The sequence below is a fragment of the Miscanthus floridulus genome, chromosome 1, assembly GCF_019320115.1.
Source record: "Miscanthus floridulus cultivar M001 chromosome 1, ASM1932011v1, whole genome shotgun sequence".
In the NCBI taxonomy this organism is placed as follows: domain Eukaryota; kingdom Viridiplantae; phylum Streptophyta; class Magnoliopsida; order Poales; family Poaceae; genus Miscanthus; species Miscanthus floridulus.
This window is the reverse complement of record NC_089580.1, coordinates 86,079,093-86,101,733: the sequence shown is the minus strand read 5'-3', so window position 1 is coordinate 86,101,733 and position 22,641 is coordinate 86,079,093. Positions and strand designations below refer to the sequence as shown.

Sequence of the window (22,641 nt, the reverse complement as noted above, 5' to 3'; positions counted from 1 at the left end):
CTGTTTTGATTTTTGGACTTTGGGAGGAAGCGATCTCAGCCCAGGTAAATGCGCCAGAGCTTTTTTTCCCAGGATCCACGGGAGGAAGGGCTCCGCTTAGCCTAGGAAGGCAGCTAGGAGGTTTCTTGTGCAAGAAAAATTATAGAAATTTTAATGAAACTAAAATTCAGGCTAAATAAATTGTCTTGTAAAAGTGTCAAAAACTTTGAAACTGATTTACTATTTTTTCTTTTTCCCTACCTAGCACAACACTATTGTAGAAAGCCTAGAAGATGATTTCTTTGTTTAAATACTTATCTTTTGTTCAACAGTAATGTGTTTCTGGATTTTTTATTGAAAACTATCACATTGTCCGTGATAATGAATAGCTAGAGTTGGTCCTTAAACTGTTATACCCATGTTTGTTTTCTATTATATGCACAAATATCAGCATGCTGGACAATTTTTTGTTTTCCAAAATTATCATGGAAGATATGGATGGTGATCGTCCATGTTGAAAAATGAAGTGAATTAGCCATCTTCATCATGTAAACAAGTAACATAAAGTCTGCTTAATGTCGAACACACCTCAGTACCCCAATGGTAGATGATGGTTTGCTTGTACTTTAGTTCCTAGGATCAAATCCTCAGTGGAGCATTTTTTTTGTTAATAGAATATATTATTCAGAAATGTGTGGAGTATTTTATCTGTTGCAACCATTTTTAGTATATTGCAACACTTTTAGGCCGTTGCATCAGGGGTAGTCTAATGCGTGGAGCATTTTTTCTATTGCAACCATTTTTGGTATATTGCAACACTTTTAGGCCGTTGCATCAGTGGTAGTCTATAGCAACACAAAAAAATCATGGCAATAATAACATGATATTGCATCCATTTAGGATTGTAGTTGCAATAAGTACTTAACAATCGCAACGCCACATAAGATTATTACAACCCCAGAAAACCGTGGCAATAGGAACATGCTATTGCATCCATTTAGAATTCTTGTTGCAATAACCACCCTAGCAATTGCAACACCATGGAAGATTATTGCAACCCAGAAAAACCATGGCAATAGTTACAAGCAAAAGCAACCAAATCCAATATAGTTGCAATAACACCAAGTAATTGCAACGAAAATCAATACTATTGCAACTCAAAAGTGTCATGGCAATAATGCCAACTAATTGCAACAAAATTCTTAAATGGTTGCAGTAGGACATGCCTGTTGCAACGACAAACCACACATATTGCAACACATTTAGTCTGTTGCATTATAGGCACATATTGCAATCATTTTATAGAAAGGTTGCAATATGACCCTCCTATGGCAACCAAATTAGTGGTGTTACAATCATGTGGCATGACATTAGAGGTGGAACCTTATAGTGTCTCCCCTGGTGGTACATAGCCTGCAACCATGAAATTAACAATATTTGCGTACTAGGGATCAGATTTTGTGATCTTGAAGAGCATGTCGTCCCGTAGAGAGTCATTGATGGTCATTTCCTGCGAATTCTCAAACTGCATTCTAGACAAGTGATCGGCAACAGATTTTTCTACTCCCTTTTTATCTTTTATTTCTAATCAAATTCTTTGAGCAGCAAAATCCATCTTATAAGTCAAGGTTTAGCATCTTTTTTAGTGAGTAGATATTTCAAAGCAGCATGGTTAGTGTAAATAATCACCTTAGCTCCTACTAAGTAAGATATAAACTTATCAATAGCAAAAACAATAGCTAGGAGTTCTTTTTTGGTTGTTGCATAATTAAGTTGAGGTCTTGTTAGAGTTTTGCTAGCATAAGCAATTGCATGATGCTTCTTATCTTTTGTTTGATCCAAAACTGCCCCCACAACATAATCACTAGCATCACACATGATTTCAAAAGGTAGCAACCAATCAAGGGGTTGAGTGATTGGTGTAGAGATGAGTGCTTTCTTAAGAATGCTAAAAGATTTCAAGCATGCATCATCAAATTCAAAGGGAACATCCTTGGCCAAAAGATTTTTAAGCGGTCTAGTAATATGTGAAAACATTTTTATAAAGCGGCGGTAAAACCCCGCATGACCAAGAAAACTATGGATCCCTCTGATATTTACGGAAGGAGGTAACTGTTTAATTACTTCAATTTTAGTTCTATCTACTTCAATCCCTCGTTCAGACACCAAGTGTCCAAGCACTATGCCTTCTCTAACCATTAAATGACATTTTTCCTAATTAAGGACTAAGTGCTTTTCTTCACATCTTTGCAAAACCTTGTCTAAATTTTCAAGACAATCATCAATTTTTTTTCCATAAACAGAAAAGTCATCCATGAAAACTTCCATGATTTCTTCAATCATATTAGAAAATATAGACATCATGCATCTTTGAAAAGAAGCTGGAGCATTACACAATCCAAAAGACATTCTATGATAAGCATAAGTTCCATATGAACATGTAAAGGTGGTTTTGCTTTGGTCATCTAGATGGATTGGTATCTGGTGATAACCAGAATACCCATCAAGGAAATAGAAGAAAGAGTGATTCGTCAGTCGCTCCAACATTTCATCAATGAAGGACAATGGAAAATGATCTTTCTTTGTTGCCTTGTTAAGTTTTCAGTAATCAATACACATCCACCATCCAGTGACGGTTCTTTGGGGGATTAATTCATTCTTTTCATTTTTAATAACAGTCATGCCTCCCTTTTAGGCATAACTTGAACTGGGCTTACCCACTCATTGTATGGAATGGGATAGATGATCCTAGCATGCAGGAGTTTCAAAACATCTTTCTTAACAACCTCTCTCATCGCACTATTAAGCCTATGTTGTGGTTCCCTAGATGGTGTAGAATCTGGGTCAGTCGGGATGCGATGGGTGCAAAGAACAGGACTAATTCCCTTAAGGTCTTGGAGCGAGTAGCCAAGAGCAGAATGATGCTTTTCTAAGACAGTTATCAAGCGGAGGGATTCTTCCTGAGAGAGTTTATCACTTATGATCACAGGAGAATCCTAATCATTATTGAGAAAAGCATATCTAAGACCAAAAGGCAGGGGTTTAAGCTCAATGGTGGGATTAGGTGGTTCTAGTAATTCATCTAAGGGTTCAGACTCTGTAGGATTTTCTTCTTCTTCTTCTTCGATGAAGAACTAGGCATCATCTTCAAGGTTGGGTTCGATCAAATCATCAAGAGATGCAACTTTAACCTCTTCCATTCGGTCTTCTTTAGGAATTGGCTCAGTCTCAGCATTTGGAGAATGAGTGATGGATATAGAGAGTTTAAAGGTTTTCTCGAGTCTTATATTCAACTTTCCCGTTTGTCCTTCTTCAATAAGTCTTTCAATTGGTTGTCCTATCAACATGTCAAACTCCATGATATCAAAGATATGAAAGTTCAAATGAACCTTGGTTCCTTGTACCTAGATATGGAGGACATAAAGTATCCCCAAACTTGGAAGAATGTGTCCTAAAAGACTTTTCAATAACTTTGTTGTTGGGGTTAATGGCATATCTTTCAAATAAATCATGAGCAAAAGATGCAGACATGATATTAACACCCACGACTAGATTATAAAGAGCATTAAAAGGGGCTTTGTTGATTTGGCAATGAATGGAAATAGAAGGTGAATCTAAATGAATCACATCAGAGGAAAGCTCTTATTCTTCTAGCCATTCATTGCTTATTATGGACACTAGCTCTTTTGTAGTATTTTCAAGGAAAGCTTCCTCAGAAGGGTCTAAGGGTTCTTCATTGGATGATGATTTCCTAGGCTTCTGGGGTCTCCTCATAGTATGGTAATTCAAGGTATTTCCATATTCATCAAAATGGTCATGCTCGAATTCAAGCATGAAATCCAAAATCGGAGTTTCCTCCTTTTCTAGTGGCTCGAGATTTGGGACAGCTGAGGTTGGTGATGGGTTAGGCAATGGTTTCGGTTTAGCTATCTTGGATTCCTCCTCTAGTGGCTTCTTTTCTACGTCTTTAGGAGTGTTCTCTAGGATTTTAGTAAGAATGCTTCTCCTTGAATTGGCAGAAACATGGAGGAATGAGCCTCTTGAGGCCGCATCAAGATGCTTTGAGGTTTTCCTATCAAGACCCATATAAAAGTGTTGAAGAAGAATGGGGTCTTGAATGGCAAGGTGAGGGTTAGTATTAATGAGAGCATTAAAGTGTTCCCAAGCCATGCCTAGAGATTCTTTTTCTTCTTGTTTAAAAGATAGAACCTCTGAACGAAGGCTGACTACTCTAGAGATTGGAAAGAAATGCAAGCAAAAGCTAGAACACAAGGCTTCCCAATCTCCTTGTCTACTCCCTATGGTTTGCTTGTACCAACATTTAGCTCTTCCCTTCAAAGAGAAAGGAAAAAACTTCCATCGTAATGTTTTGTCTGACATGCCCGCAATGCGTAAGCATGCACAGCTTTGCTCAAACTCATTTAGGTGGGAGTATGAATTTTCATCATCTTCACCTAAAAAGGATTGATCCTAAACCATGTTAATTAAGCATGGGCATAGCTCATAGCCAGGTGTTAGGGTAGGCTTTGCAAATTCTAATGGCTGTAAGCATGCGCTTGTAGGTGCGGCGTATTGGTAGATAGGGGTGGATTTTGGATCCATGGTAAAAAGGAAAAGAAAAGATAGAAGAACAAATCATACAAGGATAAGCTAGGTTTGAAGTTAACTCAGCAACCGTTTCCCCAGCAACGGTGCTAGAAATGCTTGTTGGTATAAATTAATGCACACAGAATAATCCACAAGCGCACGGATAATATACCGATGTAGCACTTCACTGAGAGTAACCCAGTTTTATATCGAACTCGAGAAAACGTGTGTGAAAATAACTAAATCTAACTTAACCCAACTTCACAATTAAGGCTAGATAATAGGAGCATAGAGGAGATCATAGAGGTCTTCTAATTCTAAATTTGGTAAGCTTTGTCTTCTATTGTTCAATTCTGCTAGAGAAAACATAGGCAAGGTATGTTTCCTATAGTAACAATGTCCTGCTAGGCCTACTAACGGGAGGTGGACTACAAAGGATTCAATGAGGCTATAGGAGTCACCCTCGTGAGCTACCACCGATCCAAAAAGTAGGGTACATCCACAAGTAACCGAGTCTAAGCACCACGCTTACATTACGAATACTACTTTAACCCAAGAGCTACAAGGATTAAAGTACTCAAAGAGAGTCGCAAACCTGAAGAACAATATGAACAAGATGTTTACTTGAATTAGAAGTCGATTACCAGAGAAATCTTAGAACACTACTAGGATACAGCCCTATCGTGACGCCTATATTGGGTTGCAATATGACTATTTTGGTTGCAATACAAATCAGTTGCATCTATATATGGTCATTGACAAGTGGTTGCATTTGGAACGGTGCAATAGGTTCTTGCATCCTTTTGGATGTGGTGTTGCAATATGGTGGTTTTGTAATGAACATAAAAAACTAACGCAACCGGGTTCTGGTTGCAAGCACAAATATTGCAACCAGCACAATGGTTGCGTGAGTTACTGTTGCAACGAAACACGTGGATGCATTATGACAGTATTGCCATGAACGAACTTGTCGCAAAATAGCTTTATTGCCACTCCATAGTTACGTGGGAATATGACCATATTGCCATGCGATGTGCTCCATTGCATCAAAGAAATCTTGCAATGTAACAAATTTAGTAGCTAGTCACAATTGCCACATTCATTTGCTGGTGGCAACAAAAGGTAATGCAATGAATCATTGTTCGGGCTAATAGATGGAAAATGCAATGACTCATTGTTGGTGGTACTAGATGAAAAATGCAACGAATCATTGTTGGTGGTAATATATGAAAAATGCAACGAACCATTTTTGGTGGCAGTAGATGGAAAAGGCAACTAATCATTGTTGATGGTAGACATGTCATACAGCAACACAAAGTTTGTGGCAATAATGTATATTGCAACAACAAAAAGTGGATACATAGTAGTTTGTTGCAACAAGGGCATTTTGGCCAGCGTCTTTTTAATTTCTTTTCGTAGCTAGAAATTTAATTGTTGTTACAAAATAATTGTGCCATGAGTATAGATTTCATCATCACATATAAGAACTCAAACCTTCATTAATTGTAATCTTATGTCTCAACTAGAATAATTATACAATAAGAATAATGTTAAAGTAAACTACAAAGTCACCACCACGCACGCAGGCATAACCATCCTCTCAAACTACGAAGTCTGAAACTATGTTTGCCATAACAAAAAAAAAATTATATCTTGATTCACTCATTTATCTCTTGATGAACCATCAACACCAGCACGCAGGCATAATCCTTTATCTAATTCTTATGGCTGTCCAAGCTGCCCTGCATTTTATAAACAGATACAAAATGATTTAATGTAATATAGGAACCTTGTTTGCAGATGTATCTTTAGTAGCATAACTTTAAGTGCTTTGAAACATGAGTCCATAGCCATTGTGTAACTACATCCTTCCGTTTTCATTTCTTAAACAGGAAAAAGGATGAGAAAAAGGAGGTAGATTCTTTAATGGATGGGGTTCATGCATGCATAGAATACACATAAATAATAATATCATTGCAAAACGAGATATTTGTAAAGAGAAAATAACACTAGGGGAACAAAAATGAAAAAAAATAAGAACCAGAACGTTCAAGTAATGAATCAGGTAAACTCACTGACATTTGCATCACAAAATCAGAAAACAGAGTATGTAATGTTATCCATCAATTATCAATCCACCAACATAAATTTCTACTCTAATGTTCTAATCTAACAACAATAGAACAGACTGTAGTATGCAACACTATCTAGGAAGAAATAATAATAGAACATACAGACATAGGAAGGAAGAATACTTGGAACATAAGTACATAACATTATTAGCTCAATGCGTTTTGCATCGCCACGCCTATGATAATCTGGTGCAAAACATAGTAATTGTTAAGATGCACATTAGAGAGCGACTGGAAACAAAAAAAAATCATTTATACAAAGTCAGTGCAATAAGCTATTACAGGTTCAGAGCAATGAGCAAAGAATGTTCTAACCTCAGACTTCGTTATAGTTGCAGGAGTGCAACAAACAAAGAACTGGGATGTGAATACAACTCATAAAAAACCTAGATACTTAGTACAGCAAACAAAGAACTGGGATGAGCACAAGTGTATATTGTTGGTCTAGAACTAGATACATAGGTAGTAGGTGCTATATTCATATTGCTGGCAGGTTCTATTTTTACATCACCTTTTGCAATTTTATCTTCCACTACCTTCTTCAAAGCCAAGGCCTAACCCACTAAGGCTAAAACTCCACTAGGTTGTGCTGTCACTATGGCTGTAGCAAGTGCAACCGAGCAGAAAACATACTAGATACTAGTACTTATGTCTAAAACTCTGTACTACTATCGTATAAAACTCATATGCTAAGCATAAGTCCGGCACGCAGCATCAGATGCTTATACACCAATGAAAATATGAAAAGAACCAATTTACAGAAACAGTTTTGGGCAACGTAAAAGAAAACATTATGCAATAGCATACAGAAACAGTCACTCTCAAGTGGCCTACAAACTGTAGAACTAGCTCACCTAGCTTCATAATATCTTTGCTTAGGTTCAGTAAACCAAATTAGTGATAGTGATACTTGGAGGAATAGTAGAGGATGTCTCAAAATTCCAGGGATGAAGTAGTTCAGGATATAGGAAGTCCTCTTATAAGTACCTCTGCAATTGTACCAGGACCAGCCTACAAATGCCAGAAAAAACATGCGCCATTCAGATTCAGTCAATGCAAGAGACAAATAAACACTGCAAACGCGCAAGTAGTCCAAAATAAAAAGTCATGATGATGCAGTCGCAGGCGGCCATCCACTTCTCCATCTGTGTTTTGGACCCTCTGATCTGGTGAATAAGACAAAAGAGCTTGAGATGTCTGGCAACCACATGCAGCAGTTCTAATTTTCAAACCGTAAATGCAGAGGTGTTTATCCATCTCAAATGCGCATATGAAGTTTCTGAACAAGGCATCGTCATGCTCCAGATACCGGTATATTCAGTCTCGTGCATGGACCTACCTTGACATCGTGCATGGTACCTACCTTGACAGGGCCCTTCCATCTGAAGGACTGCAGGATGGATCGTGGCACCTGGTTCCTCAGTCGCGACGGGTGGGGAGATGGAGTGGAGCGCGCCGCCGGGAGGGGCCGATGGTCGCGCGCCGCAGGAAGGGGGCAGGGGTCACGCGCTGCAGGAAGGGGGCGGGGTCGCACCGCCATCCGATCCGCCGTCCGGCTCATCTCTCCGCTCGTGAACTCCTGGCGAGGATGTGGAGCAGCTCTAGGGCAGCGAGTTGGGGCGGATCTGGCGAGATGAGGTGGCGGCGGCGACAGCGTCTAGGCATGCAGTGGTGGCGGCGGTGTGAAGGAGATAATAGAGGTGAATGATATGGAATTGTTCAGGAGAGGAGGCAGAACGTGTGAAATTTGGATTTTTATGTGCGGGACTTAGGCCCGTCATTATATACTGGACGGTTTATTTAAAAAAAATGATAGATGATCAATTTTTATTGTGGTAATTTGAATTTTTTTAAATATCTGAAAATATGGGATCATCATACAATTTGCAATTTGAATTTCAAATGACCATAAATAGACCACTCGTATGCTCGTTCTTGAAAGTTCTGCAAAATAAACGGTTATAAACAAGAATAAAATAGGCTAAACTACATTGAAACAAATATGAAACACAATACGAAAATAGGTAGGTACTCCACGGTTCTAAATTATAAATTATTTTAGTTTTTCTAGATACATAGCTATAATATACGACAATCATTAGATTCACATATTTATTTATGTAATATAATTAATACTTTTTTTTGGCTATAATATACTTTCTTTCAGAATTTACTAGATAATTACCACGTGTTACAACTGAAATATGTTTTCAAGTTGTAATTCTCCTGTATGACCACACAAACAAAGCGGTGCCTTCCATTCCAACGCACCAATATGTTTATTAGTCTTCACCTAAATTTAAAGAATAAATTGTTTATTCTAACTCAAGTTTTTATTTCCCATAACACCTTTGGTTCTTCGTCCATTCTCTACATGCATCTTAGGAGGTGTTTGGGACTACTCAATTTCACGTTTTTAGTTAAAAAAAACAGGTTCAACTCTACGCAACTCTGCTCTAACAGAAAAGGTGGATTTATGAGAGCACCTGAAAAGATGGAGTTTGTGAAGCATAGTTCATGGAATAGTCCGCCTATCCAAGTTTATTTGGGTTCTGCCTAAATCCAATGTCTTACAATTTACGTGTTGTTTGGTTGGCTCATTTCGTGGCGTAACGTGATCACACCGCCAAACAATTGTCTCCCGATTACCCAGCTGGAGCCAAACAAAAAAAAAGGAAATAGTCGATTCCCTTCCCATTGCCGTCAACGAATCGTTATATTTACATTAATGTTGCCTTTGTAGACCTAACAACACAAGAATGGATGGAGTTTTTTTCTATTTATGAGTATAAAAAATGAATATTCAAAATAATATTATGAACTTTTGAAGCGTTGACCTCTTCCTCAATAAAGAAATACTTTTAAAACTAAGTTGTTGATGTAATTTTTATTAAGAATAAAACTTATCTTAATATATTTTGGATTAATCAATGGTCTAACTAATCAAACTTTAAATGAATTTTGGAGCTATTTGTTATGGAGCCTAGTCTAAATAAATGTATCTTCAAACTGTATGCATGCATCAGTACAATCACCGACGAACAGGGATGACAATAGATTCGTACCCAATGGATATCACCTATACCTGCACATTTTTTCACTGAAAACCAAAAACAAACCATTCCAAAATGTCAAAGTAAAAAATGACACCAAAATTATCAGTTTCGTGGTTTGCAGAAAACTGATTGGTTACTGGTTTCCAAAAACCAAAGTTTTTAAAAACTAAAAAACCGAACCGAAGTTTCAATTTAAATCGATTGCCCAATCCCACCCAGCCTTACTCATACTCATGCCCGAGAAGAAATCAAATGCATGCATTAAACTCAATGTAATAGAACAACATATATATAATACATAATAAATGTAATGGAACAATGATTTGTATGCCAATTCTTCTTATAAGGGCACCGTAGTGTTTAGAGCTAGTTAGTTGCTTTAAGCCGACCTCTCTAATAGTGCTAGCTTTTAGCATATACTTCCTCCATTCCAAATTATAAGACGTTTTGGTTTTTCTAGATTCATAACTTTTACATATCATGTCTAGATATATAATAAAAGCTATGACTTTAAAAATGACGAAACGTCTTATAATTTGGGATGGAGAGCTAGGTTTTCTCTCTCTTTCATTAAAATATAAGAAAAATACTTAGAGCGGGCTTAAAAGCCAAATGTTGGATCTGTCCTAAGGTCACAAAAGTCTTTTGTTTGGATCAACAAAAAAAAAGGTTGATGTATACTAATATTTTGAGCCCACAATGGAACGGGACATTTACGAGATAATTCACAATTCAAGTAAAATTGTTTTTATTATGACTTTCATATTTATAATAGACAAATAACTTTAGTGAACTAATATAAAGTTATATGAAATTAAACTGTGTTTCCTTTTTATTATTTTTGTCAACTTCTCTCCCGCGCATCTCGTGGTGAATTCACGGAAATAATCTCTTCCCGCATCCCCGCGCGTCCCTGCCTGCGCCCCTCCCCAAAAGGCCAAAATCCCCTCCCCACTGCGTCAGTTCCTCGAATCTGAGGCCACAGATCACCTTGCCTCTGGTAGTCTGCTCCGCCAAATCGCACCGTGGTCTCCTCGCTGGTGCGTCCCCTCCCCCATTCCTTCTCCCATCTGCCTCCTTACTTACTGCTCAAATCACCCCCTCTAAATCCTAGCTCGTGATCTCCCCCTCCTTCATCCCTAGGGGGTCACACTACCTATCATGGCCATGGAGATTGTTGACTTGTTGGCACCGAACGTGCACCTGAAGGTTTTATTGGATCATTTTTCTACTTTTTTGTTGATTTTACCTGTTGTTATTGGGTGACACCTTGCCGCAGAGGAGTCTAATTATCTATTTTATCAGGTCTGGTTGTGATAAGGGCCTAGTTCATTTTGCTGGACATCTCTTCCCGTTGACGTTGGTACGTATTTTCAATTTTAGTGGTATACTACATTTTGTTAGTTCATATTTATCGAAAAACAGATATATGTGAGTTGTTGGACTCAATTACTATTTCCCACTATTGAAAAAGAAAATACTACCTCTTTTTCCATTGTATTAAGTTGGTACAGATTCACATTTGAACCTTTTTTACTGTTTCAATCTACTAAGTCTATACAGATTCCCTTATATTTTCTACTAAGTCTGTACAGATTCCCTTTTGTTGTTTTTTCAATTCTACTGGTTGTTGGATCTATTTGAGCCTCTACCATGGTTGAGTTGTATGTTTGTGTGTGGTGAGTTGAATTCAAGTCAGCCCACGCTGCGATTCAAGAACTGGCCGCTGCGTGGGTTCCAGTCCCAAACTGTGGCGAGACTTGAGTAGAGATTAATTCAAAAAATATGGACAAATCTGGAGACTTGCAGATCACGACCTTTACTTCCTAGGTTTGTGTTTCACTTTTAACTTAGTTTTTATTACTGCCTTTGTTGTCAAATATCAAATTCTAGGTCAAAATTTTTGAACTTCTTTCATGCAATGAAGAAAGGTTTTAATTGTAATATTGCAAATTGCTACTATAAGACAGGCATACCTAATGCAAATTACTCATATTAATTTAATTTGAATTAAACTCTTCATCAAAACCAAATTGACTGTTGGTTCCATCAGAAAAGGCCACACCTCTTGGCCTTTTTTTTGGTGAAGACTTCAGTTAGCAAAGTCTATAGACTTTCATTATTATCCCCCCTCATGCTCCGTTTCCGGATCGTCTACTGGTCATTGTCGCTGGCCCTGACTTCACCTTCATCGACCATCACCTGGTGAGCATCAGCTTTTTTCTGGGAAGCAAAGTTTTTTTTATGACCAAGCATGATAATATATTGAGAAAAAAATAGATGCTTACATACATATTTGCTGATCTGTTCAGGAGGGAGTCTAGTCTGCATCACTGGTGCATAATCTCCTGTGATTTGAAGGTGAGTTTTCTAATTTCTAATTTTGTAATTTCGTTATTGAGCATGGTGCTTTCAGCTTTGTAATGATGAATGACAGAACTTATGGCCTGCATGTGAAATTGTTATATCTAGTGCTGCTTATTAATCACTTTTTACTGAAATATTTGACATCAAGTGGTTATGTTCTACATTTGTGAAATACCTCATGATTACAACAAGATAACTGAATAAGATATAATCCATTAAAATAAACATGCATATATGTTCTCATATTAAAATTGTTGCTGCATATATGCCTCTTTCATTTTCAGATGTGAATTTTACTCCCCTTTCATTGTCTATTTTCACTAAATTTCTACTATCATGATTAAGTTACTAGTGTGTGGGCCCTTTGTCCTGATCTGTTATGCAGTAGACATGATTGTGTCGAATCTGACATAGGTGACTAGACCTTCTCTTGTTAAATGTGAGAAAAAAATAATGTCTTGATAATGACATAGCTGTCTTGTGAAAGTTCAGCTCTGAAATCAGTTCTTTTTTTGTAGGAGAGTAGAGGTGCTTGACTGCTTTTTTGGTGCAATGGTGTTGATGTAACGGCATCGAGTACATGGACATGGAGCAGTTTCTTTTTTCGATGTGCCTCCAAATATAGTCTTAATATAGTTCTTGAATCCTGTTTGCCATTCAGAAGTAAATCTGCACATACACATCCACCTCCTATCTTCATCTGACATGCTTCTTCACACTATCAAAGATCAAGAACAATGCAATCTGTCCAAAGTACTACTGCCTGCCATGACCATGAAGCCATAACTTAAACTACAAATAACAAATCGCTACACCATGGGATATGAGCAATAAAACAAATCAAATGCAGATTGACGTGCCTCTAGGAGTCGGCGTCTAGTAGGAGCTTCTGATCGATGAACCTTCTGTAGGGTGCAAAGGGGGGCTTCTGTAGGGAGAAGTTATCATCCCCGACCTTTGCGTTGGGAAAGTCTAGATTTTTGTTGGTGGGGTGAGAGGGCATAGGGTGCAGCGGCGGTGTTTGTAATGTGCTTCATGATTCATACTTTGTACTAAGTAAGATCAATTATGTTAGAACTTGGTGGCCTGTCCATTTCCAAGGATGATTCTCCTGAGTCCTGATCACTTGGTAAAAGGTAAATTTATTGCAGGTTTTGCACATTCATCTCTATTTGTATTCTCTACCTATGTTGATGACTTTATGGTGAACTGCAGGACTGCTGGTGCTCCACTACTCGGTGTATGCATGCTGCTGGGTGATTAATATTTCTCTATTTGAATAATGAAGAAAACTTGAATCTCTGTATCTGTAGAAGTGTCAATGAACCTGTATCTTTGCATGTTCTGTACTTCTGTTGGCTTGTTGCTTGTGTACTGCAAGACTGCATGCTGTTGGCTGCATGCTGATGGTTGTGACGCTGTGTTGCACCCTATTTTTTATCCTGTATTGTTGACTGCTGATGGTTTAATGGTTTATCCTGCACTCTTTTTTTAATCCTGTACTCATTGTTCGGTTGTTTTGGTTTAAATCGAAAACCGAAATACAAAAACCAAAACTGAAATGCTCGGTTTTCAGTTTTCAAACAAACTGGTCAGGTGCTGTTTGTTGGAAACCAAAATTTTTGCAAACTGAATAAACTGAACCAAATTAGCAGTTTAAAACGAATGCACAGTCTGGGTAGGGTGGCAATGCTGGCGGGCGGTGTAAACATGTGTGCAACCTGTCTTTTTTTAGAAGGTACATGCAGTCTGTCTGTGTCATGCTAGAGGGTGGGGTTTTGGGGCAGCCTCCATGGTTGCGCAAGAGGAAAATGACCACTCACCCTAGTGGGCTGCCGACCTAACCCCTTTTGTGTTAGGCCCATGTATATGATACACAATGCCCACAAACAAATTTTAGTGGCAATATAAATATTGTGGCAACCGAATATACTCAAATGTAGCCACATACGATGTTAGTGGCAATAGACCCTCAATAGATGCAACAAATGACTTTTCCGATGCAATATAATAAGATCTTTTGCAACGCAGGGCAAGATTAAGACAACAAAGTTTCATTGTGGCTATATTCACAACTACTTGCAACTAATCATATTTTCAATGCAATATAGCAAGATCTATCGCAACGCAGGTTAAAATTAAGACAACGTAATTACATCGTGGTCATATGTGCAACTACTTGCAACCAACTTTACAGTGGTGGCACCAACACCTAGCTATTCCAACACAACATCAATATTATCACAACTCAACACTAGCTGTGGCAATAGGCACCCAGTCTCGCAACCACCTTTTCCACCGTGGCATTAGCGCCTACCTCTTGCAACGGAGCTTATGACTAACACAACACACAATTTTGGTGGCCATAAGGCCCATATATCGCTACCAATTATGACATTGGTTGCCATAGAACCAAATATTGCAACCAAATGTGTGGTGTTGCGAAAACAAATGGTGCTATAAGGGTCAAATGCTTGTAGTGGAAGCAAGCTCAAGAAGAACTTGATTCTGCCAGGGTACAAGCCGTGGACTCCTTCAAAACTCTTCCCTCTCACTCTATCTCTCTATCTCTAATACAAGACTAGATCCTATCGAGGACTAATCTTCTCTTGATTGCTAGATCTAATCCTAGTGGAACTATGGATTAGGGTTTCTGGCCCTCAGGCTCTTAGGATCAAATGCATCACATGCCCTGGAGGGGGGTATAGGCAGATAATATAGGCCCTTTGAAGCATCTTGGACCCTCGGATCAAACCGACTTTAATAAATGGCGTAGATGCAATCTAGGAAGCAGTGGAGAACAAACATAGGAAGCTGGAGGCTGACTGGTGGTCCCAGGGACGGGCGACCTGCATGTGGGACTGGCTGGTCCCACATGTTAGTGGCTCAGACTTCCGCTTTGGTGGAAAGCCTGCTGGTGTCTTCTAGAGTCTTCCCACGTTGTTTATCCTATGGAATTACACGATTTTCTTTGATAAATAGGTCCTCCTTGGTGGTTTTCTGATTAAATCCAGCTGAAAACACAGATTCACCAAAACTCGTGGAATTTGTCAGTTAAAACCCCTAAGTCTATGTTGGTGATCCATTTAATCTTTTATGCAAGTTATATTGACGTTTTGTGATATATGTTAACTATCGTCAACACTATGCGATTCCGAAGGCGTGGACATCCCCAATTCTTGGCACATCGATCTCCTTAGGCGTTTCTACCCCTGAAGTGCTTCTAAAACACAGATATGTATTTCTCTATATTTGATGATTTAATAAAGTTTGCGCCAAGTTCTCCACTTATGGTCTCCAATTATGTTCTCCATTATTTTCACCGTTATGTTTCTCCAATTACGTTCTCCAATATTTCTTCGAATGTTTTTCCATGTTTTTCTCCAAATTTTATCGCCATGTTTCTCCAAACTATTAACTCTCCGACTAATCTCCATTACTTAACGTCTCCACATTATGCTATTCGCCAACTCTACATGCGTATCATCGCCAACATACACTCCACTCCACGTGCCGACCAGCCATGTTTTTACACATGCCATCCAGAAGCAGCCTTGATCTTGGCTTCCTCCTACGCATGCATGAGCCATGCTCTATGCTATGGACCGTTTAGAAGCGGCTCCTTGGCGATGCTTTCTTCTCTTACGCGTACATGGGTGCCAGCCACTCTATGCTATAGAGCTTGAAGGCTAGCCAAGGCTAGTGATGTGGTATAAAACTAACTAGAAAACAACTAAATCATATTTAACATATGAACTAAGCGTAACTCTGAAACAACACTCAGTGTTCAACAAAGCTGCTAAACAAGTTTACAAAACATTTCAACATAAGTTTTTTCCTAATCTACTGGACAAGACCGCTGAATAGGTCGATGTCTCTAGCAAGCTTCACCACCGCTTCCTCTGCTTCGTCCTCTAGCTTTATGATCTTCGCCGCACTCGTCCCTTGGGCATAACCGGTTGTCGATAGAATATTGTCGGTAGTCCTCCAACAGGTATCCCACGATGGTAGATTGATCAGAAGAGATGCGTGTAATCAAGAACAAGAAGGCAACAGAGACATAAGAAGGATGTAAGGGGCTCAAGATGAAATTTGAAAATTCTTCCACTTAGGAGAAGTGTAGCCACTTAGACTCCATCAATAAGGAGGGTAAATCAAGAAATAAGCACTACATTCACCGCTAGGTGAAGTGTAGCCACTTAGTCCCCGAGCCTGCTAGAAGATGAAGAATGAATCTTGTAGCAGGGTTAAAGAAAAGAAGTCTGAAAGCTTGCCGACGTCATCTGACATGCATGTATGAAGGCCCCAGAATTACTACCCAAGATCAGCACCCTGATCCGAACAACATGGAGCAGCTTGATAGCACACTAGTGAGACGTAGCAAAATCCAACCACCAAGGGAGTCCCCAGCTTAGCTGGTGATGCTAGCACAAAGAATCCGTGCACCGATGAGTCCCCGACTTAGCTGGTGACGCTTGCACGAAGAATCTGAGCACCGAGGAGTCCCAGCGTAGCTAACGATGAAGTCCATGCGATGAGCAGTCCAACCAACTAGTTGGCGGTGAAGTGAACGCCGAGCAGGAGTGAGTGCCGAGCAGTCCGACCAGTTGGGTGGCGGTGAAATCCGTCCGATAGGTGGTCCGACCACCTAGACGATGATCATCTTATCCAGTCCCTGAGCATAAGCTCATTGACCGATCCATGCCCTTGTGAAACAAATGTGTAGAATGGGTAGTACATGATGTAAAAATAGAATATATGAACTCTGAAGAAGAATCAGCAACAGTGATGAAATAGCGTATGTAGCTAGGCGATCAGTTGGTGTGAACACTTAGTGTTATTCTGAAGATGTGTTTATATTTTATATAAACCGTCTGACCAGTTAGTGTGTAGCCGAGTCTCCAGCCCTAGCTAGCTTGTTAACCATAACATAGAGCGTGGGGCCAATGTGCGCGTAGGAAGAACAAAACGTTGCTAAGGAGCCGCTACCAACCACCCATAACGCAGAGAGCAGACGCTCGTGCATGTGTAGGGAGGAGCCAGAGACAGGGCTATCTCTAGGGACATCAGAGCGTCAACATGACTGTTCAGGGATTTGCCTTAGACTTAGTTGTATGTCATCTTTAAGATGGTATACATGAAAGAAAATTATTTGGAGAACAAACATGGAGAAAACAGCTTGGAGAAACATCATGGGGATATATGAGGATTGGAGAATTTTTAGAAGAATATTAAAGTATGACTTAGCTTTAGACAGAACGTCTGGTCGGTAGCGTATGGCGTTATCTAGTAAGCATTGAAGAAATTGCCCGGCCCTCGAGCTTTTCGAATTGTCGTCATGGCGGCGGTTGCGGTTGTCACGACGCCGTTCTTTGGGGCGATCATCATTGTGACACGGTAGGTGGTCAGAGTAAGTAGTCCAGGTGATGTTGTCCTTATATTAATGGTCGGCGAGAGGATAGATGTCTCCAATCTGGTCAACGAATTTGTCCCTTAGGGCATCCTAATGGATGGTGGCCGTAACCCCTGGAGTTTCCTTATCAGCCATCGATAAATTGGAATCAAAGGGTGGTCGATGCTAAACCAGAGTGGTCAGAGCCAATTCTGTGAGGGAGAGGCAGTCGATGAGCTTCTGGCCAACCTAATCGATGGATGCGATTAGATCATCGTTGTCGATCTGCTTCCTCAAATAGCGGGGGAGCGGGTGATGAATCATTGGTGAAGATGACCTCAGAAGCGGTTCTAAGATTGGATCTGCTGTTGCATGTGTGGGTGTGGTCGATGCAGAATTGATCTGCACCGAATCAATGATCTCTCCATCTCCGTCAGCATTGATGACCTAGGAGATCGATCTGACCATAAAGATCTAGTCAGGCTTTGAGGAGGACAAAGAGCTTACAAAATGTACCATCTTGTTCATCATCGAAACAACATGCACACCCCTACCTAGCATACCAACTATCGATAGAATATCATCGGTAGTCCTCCGAGGGGTATCCCATAAAGGTAGATTGATCGACAGAGATGCGTGTAATTGAGAACAAGAAGGCAACAGAGACACAAGTGTTAGACAGGTTCGGGCCGCCAGCGCAACGTAATACCCTACTCCTGTGGTCTGTTGGTTTGTATTGGCTTCGTATGATCTTGCGTGTGATCAGATGCCTTAGGCTGAGCCTAAGATCCATATGGGGATGTCCACTAGGGGACCCCTGTCCCTCCTTATATGCTCTGGAGGGGTAGAGTTACAAGAAAAGTATTATATTTGGTATTATACAATATCGAATAAATCACATCTTCTTGTAGCCTTGCGGCGCACGTCGATCAGTGACATGCGCCACATGCCTTGATCTTATGGGCTGGGCCACCTCTGATGGTGCAGCCCATGTCTTGTCTTATAGATACCGGAGGCCATACCCCCACACCGGTCATTATCACTTTGGGTTTCATCGAAGGATAATGTGACCGTAGCACCACGAGCGCATGGATGATGGCTCCTTGGGCTGTGCTACATGTGAATGCCTTGAAGTCTGCCTAGGCCCTCTAGCACCAATCTAAGATCGGTTGGGGGTAGGTCGCTGGGCAGCCGCGTGGATCCTCAGATGACTCGAAGCTGACACAGTCAAGCACAGGTTTGATCCCCACTATCAATGCCTCTAGCTTGTCATCTTGGTCCTTCACCTAGTCCCCAAAGACCTTGAACTGCACCTGGGCATTGTACCAATATTCTAAAACAAGGTGTGACATGTTATACATGTTCCTAGCATTACGAGAATGATTTCTATAGAAGATACCCTCACCTTCAAGATCCCTCGTGACCCTATCGGTTTTCTCCTCTGCCTCCTCCTTCTAGAGTTGGGCGATGGCCTCGCGGGAAAGGCTGAGCTCTGTCTCCAGACCTACATAAGAAAAGATGGGTAAGCAAGTCATGCTATCAAACACCCATAGGACAATGCTGATGGTCTTACCCCTCTGCTGGTCGGCACTACAGCTAAGCCGCTCGGCCAGTGACCAGTTCTCCACCTCTAGCAATTGGAGCTCCTTCTCCATGGCTTCACCTCCAAGTCCTCCTCTTGATGGTGTGTTTGGGTCAGCCTCACCTTGAGGTCCTTCACCGATGACTGTAGCTTCTTGTTTTCCTCGAGAATAGGAGCCATCTCGTCCAATTGTCGCTAGCGCTGCTCAGACGCCTTCATCACACCCTGTAGAAGCAATTGGTCAACAACCACACCTAAAGAAGGAGGAAGCAACAAGATAGCTATCAACTTACCTCAATCTAACCTATCATCACTGATAGGTTAGCCCTCAGCCTCTTCACCTTCGTGGTTGCTTCCTCCTCTTCCAGCATGTCGAATTCGTCGCCACGCTGCACAACTATCCGGAAGACTTACGGAGGTCAGGCGGGCTCCCATGGTATTTCTTCAACTTGTACAGTAGCTATCCTCGGACAAGACCTCCTCAGAAGCTGCTGTGCTTGGACAGGATCTCTAGGGCCTATCTCCATCGCCTGCGATGCCATGGGTGTCGCATGCTTTACGACCGCAGGCACCGCGGTCTCCGCTCCCACTCTAGCAGAACTAATTGGCACATCTGCCGTGGCTCACACCTCTTAACCACCTGATGCATCTCTAGAATCACCCTCATCATGCATGCCACCATCGGGAGAGGTTGATCTACTAGTTGGCAGTTCCTCCATAGCAGGGATGATCGGATCTGATCCTTCTCGTCCCTATACGGTGTTAGGAACTCCCATTTCTGCTCTATGCTACCCGTCCTCGGCAACCGATGAATGTAGCTCTTTAGTCATCTCCATGCTAAGACAAGGAAATAGATTTGTCAAACAACAGCATCAATCTATCGAAGCAACACAAAAGAAGGAAAACTTACAACTCTGATTCTCGCCGAGCTGTCTTAAAGTGGCACGCCCATCTGGATCCACCCTGACCAGTAGTAGAGCTGGTCGACGTCTTAGCATTCCTCCGGCCGTTGGCCTCAGCTGCCACAGCCAGAGTCACCTGGGCAGGCTCGGGGACTTGATCAACATCCCTAGCTGCCACCGTTGGGGTCGTCAGAGCAGTCTCGGGGACTATGACCGTGTCCTCCCATGGTTGGCGCCTCTCCCGCGTCTTTGCTCCAACCGGTGTAGCTAGCGGAAGCATCTTAGCGCTCATAGGAGGAAGAACCGCTGCCTCATCGTCGTCAGACGAGTCCGATAGAACCATTTGCCACCTCTAGGGCTATGTGGTAGCCCCAAAGCTCATAGGTCCCTCCTCATGATGGGAGGAGCCTGATGTTTTCCTCCTCTTTGGGGATAGCTCATCTTGTGTTGGCCGTTTCCCCAAAGTTTCTCACGAACATAGGCAGTCCACGCATCTTTATCTCCATCGCTAGGGCCATCTGACCTCTCCTTGCTAGTCCCCGAGCTGGACTGATGATGGGGACTGCACCGCCGAGAAGTACACCACCCGGTCCTACACATGAATCTTCAAGAACACAAATGAGTACATTGCATAAAGATAAAGATCAAGTATATGATGCAAGCAAACTCTTATCACTAGGGAAAGGCTCGTGACGTTGAATGCCCTCTACTGATCATTACCGCGAGGTTGAACAACATCGTGATGCACCGCTTGACTTCATTCCGATCGATCTCCTCGGGCACCTCGTAGGTCCCGTCGGTTTCCCCTCGGAATTCATATCCAAGATGCACCCTCTCTTTACAGGGCTAGATCCACCAAAAGGTGAAATTCATCACCACTATGACTCCATCCAACCTCTTGCGATTTATCAACTTTAGGAGCTCCCTCACTTGCTCCATTCCATTGGAATTGGGCCTCTCTGACCACTTGGGGTTGCTCACCTAAACCTGATCAATGTTGCATCGCACATACGGCTACACCTGCCTAATGTAGAACCATCTATAGGCCTAGTACTTCACATTTGTGTCAAGCAGGACGGCGATATACTGACTCACCATCCCATCCTATAGCTGCAGATTGGCACAGCCAACCACCCTAGATCTGGCTCCCCCTGATTTTGAGGCAGAAGAAATGACAGAATTGGTCAAAGTGGATAAGGATTCCCAGATATGACTCATAGAGATTGATAAAGATAGCAACATGAAGGATAGAGTTCAGGCTGAGATTACAGAGACTGACACCATAGTAGTCAATTAGTCCATGGAGGAAAGGATGAATGGGGATGCCAAATCCATGGAAGAAGTAATCCACGAAAAACAACCAGTTTGTCAGAATGGGGTGTGGGAAAGTTCTCACCGGCCGCCGAGCGTCATCCCACTGTCGCCCTGTCGGGCAGGACCCCGTGCACCACCAAATTGTTGAGCGTCGTATCATTGCTGATGGATCACACCCACTCTTTGTCATGATTCATCTTGCACACCGCCTTCTCTGAGCCCCCGCGGTTTCTCTTCGACGCCATCGAGCGGATCTGGGGAGCGAAGGTTGCTTTGCGCTTAGAGCTGCTCTAATGGTGGAGTGGTTGTAGGTGAGCGAGCACAAGCACGAGGAAGATGATGAGACGGGTGGAGAAATGGGGAGTGCGCCCCGAAGCTGCGGCGGATTTATAACGGTTTGACCCCAACTCTTCGACTTCTAGGGTTTTGGGGAAATTGCGCCCCCGCGCCGCGTTCACTCCTGAAATCTCCGCGCTTGCTTTCTTAGGCCATTAGATGGGCCTAGTGGATCTACAACTAAAGCCACGTAGCACGTGGGCCACCAAGTGGAGTTAAGCGCAACAACGTTGTTTCATGGATATCTTTGGGAATTTCAAGCAACATTTTTTCTTTATTCTGCTATAAGATTTTTTTTCTCATCTTTTAGTAGGCTCGAGGACTAAGTGTGCACACTTTACCTTGCGATGAATATACTGGTTTCTTGATCCCTTGATTCTTCGGCAACGCCGGGGACTTGGTTGCTTTCTCAACTACGCTAGGGACTACATATTTTTCTTTGATCCTACAACAAGATTTATTCTTCATCTTCTAGCAGACTCAAGGACTACATTGTGTATAATGCACCTTGTGGTGCACGTATTGCTTCTTCTTCATGGTGTTGTGACTGCGTCAAGACTGTCGCTTACTACCTCCGCTCAGCTCTGATGATCACGTCGACTTCCTTTTCATCGACCAAGATTTCTCAAAAATTTCTAATGAGCTCCTTACATCCTATTGGTGAGCCTCACTTGGCTGAGTCCGAGATCCGTTGGCTGGTTACACTGGTCGGCAGCCACCCTTGCAGGTCGGCAGGCCAGTTGAACTGGTCGGCGTGTTTTTTTCACTGCCCAAGTCACCAGTTAAACCTGGTCGGCTTCCTTTTCACCGCTCGGGTCATCAGTGGAGTTGATCGGCTTCGCAGCAAGCTGCTCAGACTTGATCAAGATGGCATCACCAAGCAGATACAAGGTGCTCGGGGACTAGATGTGGGGGGTCTGACCCCATGTACCCACGGCGGACTACATGGGCCACACCGCAAGGGACGGTCCAGCCCATAAGATGATGACTTGCG

At 41.7% G+C, this 22,641-nt stretch overlaps 1 long non-coding RNA gene across 4 annotated transcripts; it reads left to right on the top strand.

Annotated features, from left to right (window-relative positions):
* Window positions 1-10,639: 10,639 nt before the first annotated feature.
* On the top strand, window positions 10,640-13,573 carry LOC136488881 (uncharacterized). Of its 4 annotated transcripts, none has more exons than XR_010767408.1 (7): window positions 10,640-10,794; window positions 10,898-10,963; window positions 11,060-11,117; window positions 11,450-11,959; window positions 12,067-12,115; window positions 12,640-13,257; window positions 13,337-13,573. It is a non-coding gene; the product is annotated as an uncharacterized lncRNA (long non-coding RNA). The 4 variants fall into 4 exon arrangements; XR_010767407.1 differs by having other exon boundaries at window positions 11,439-11,959; XR_010767406.1 differs by having other exon boundaries at window positions 11,060-11,959; window positions 12,648-13,257.
* Window positions 13,574-22,641: the final 9,068 nt, after the last annotated feature.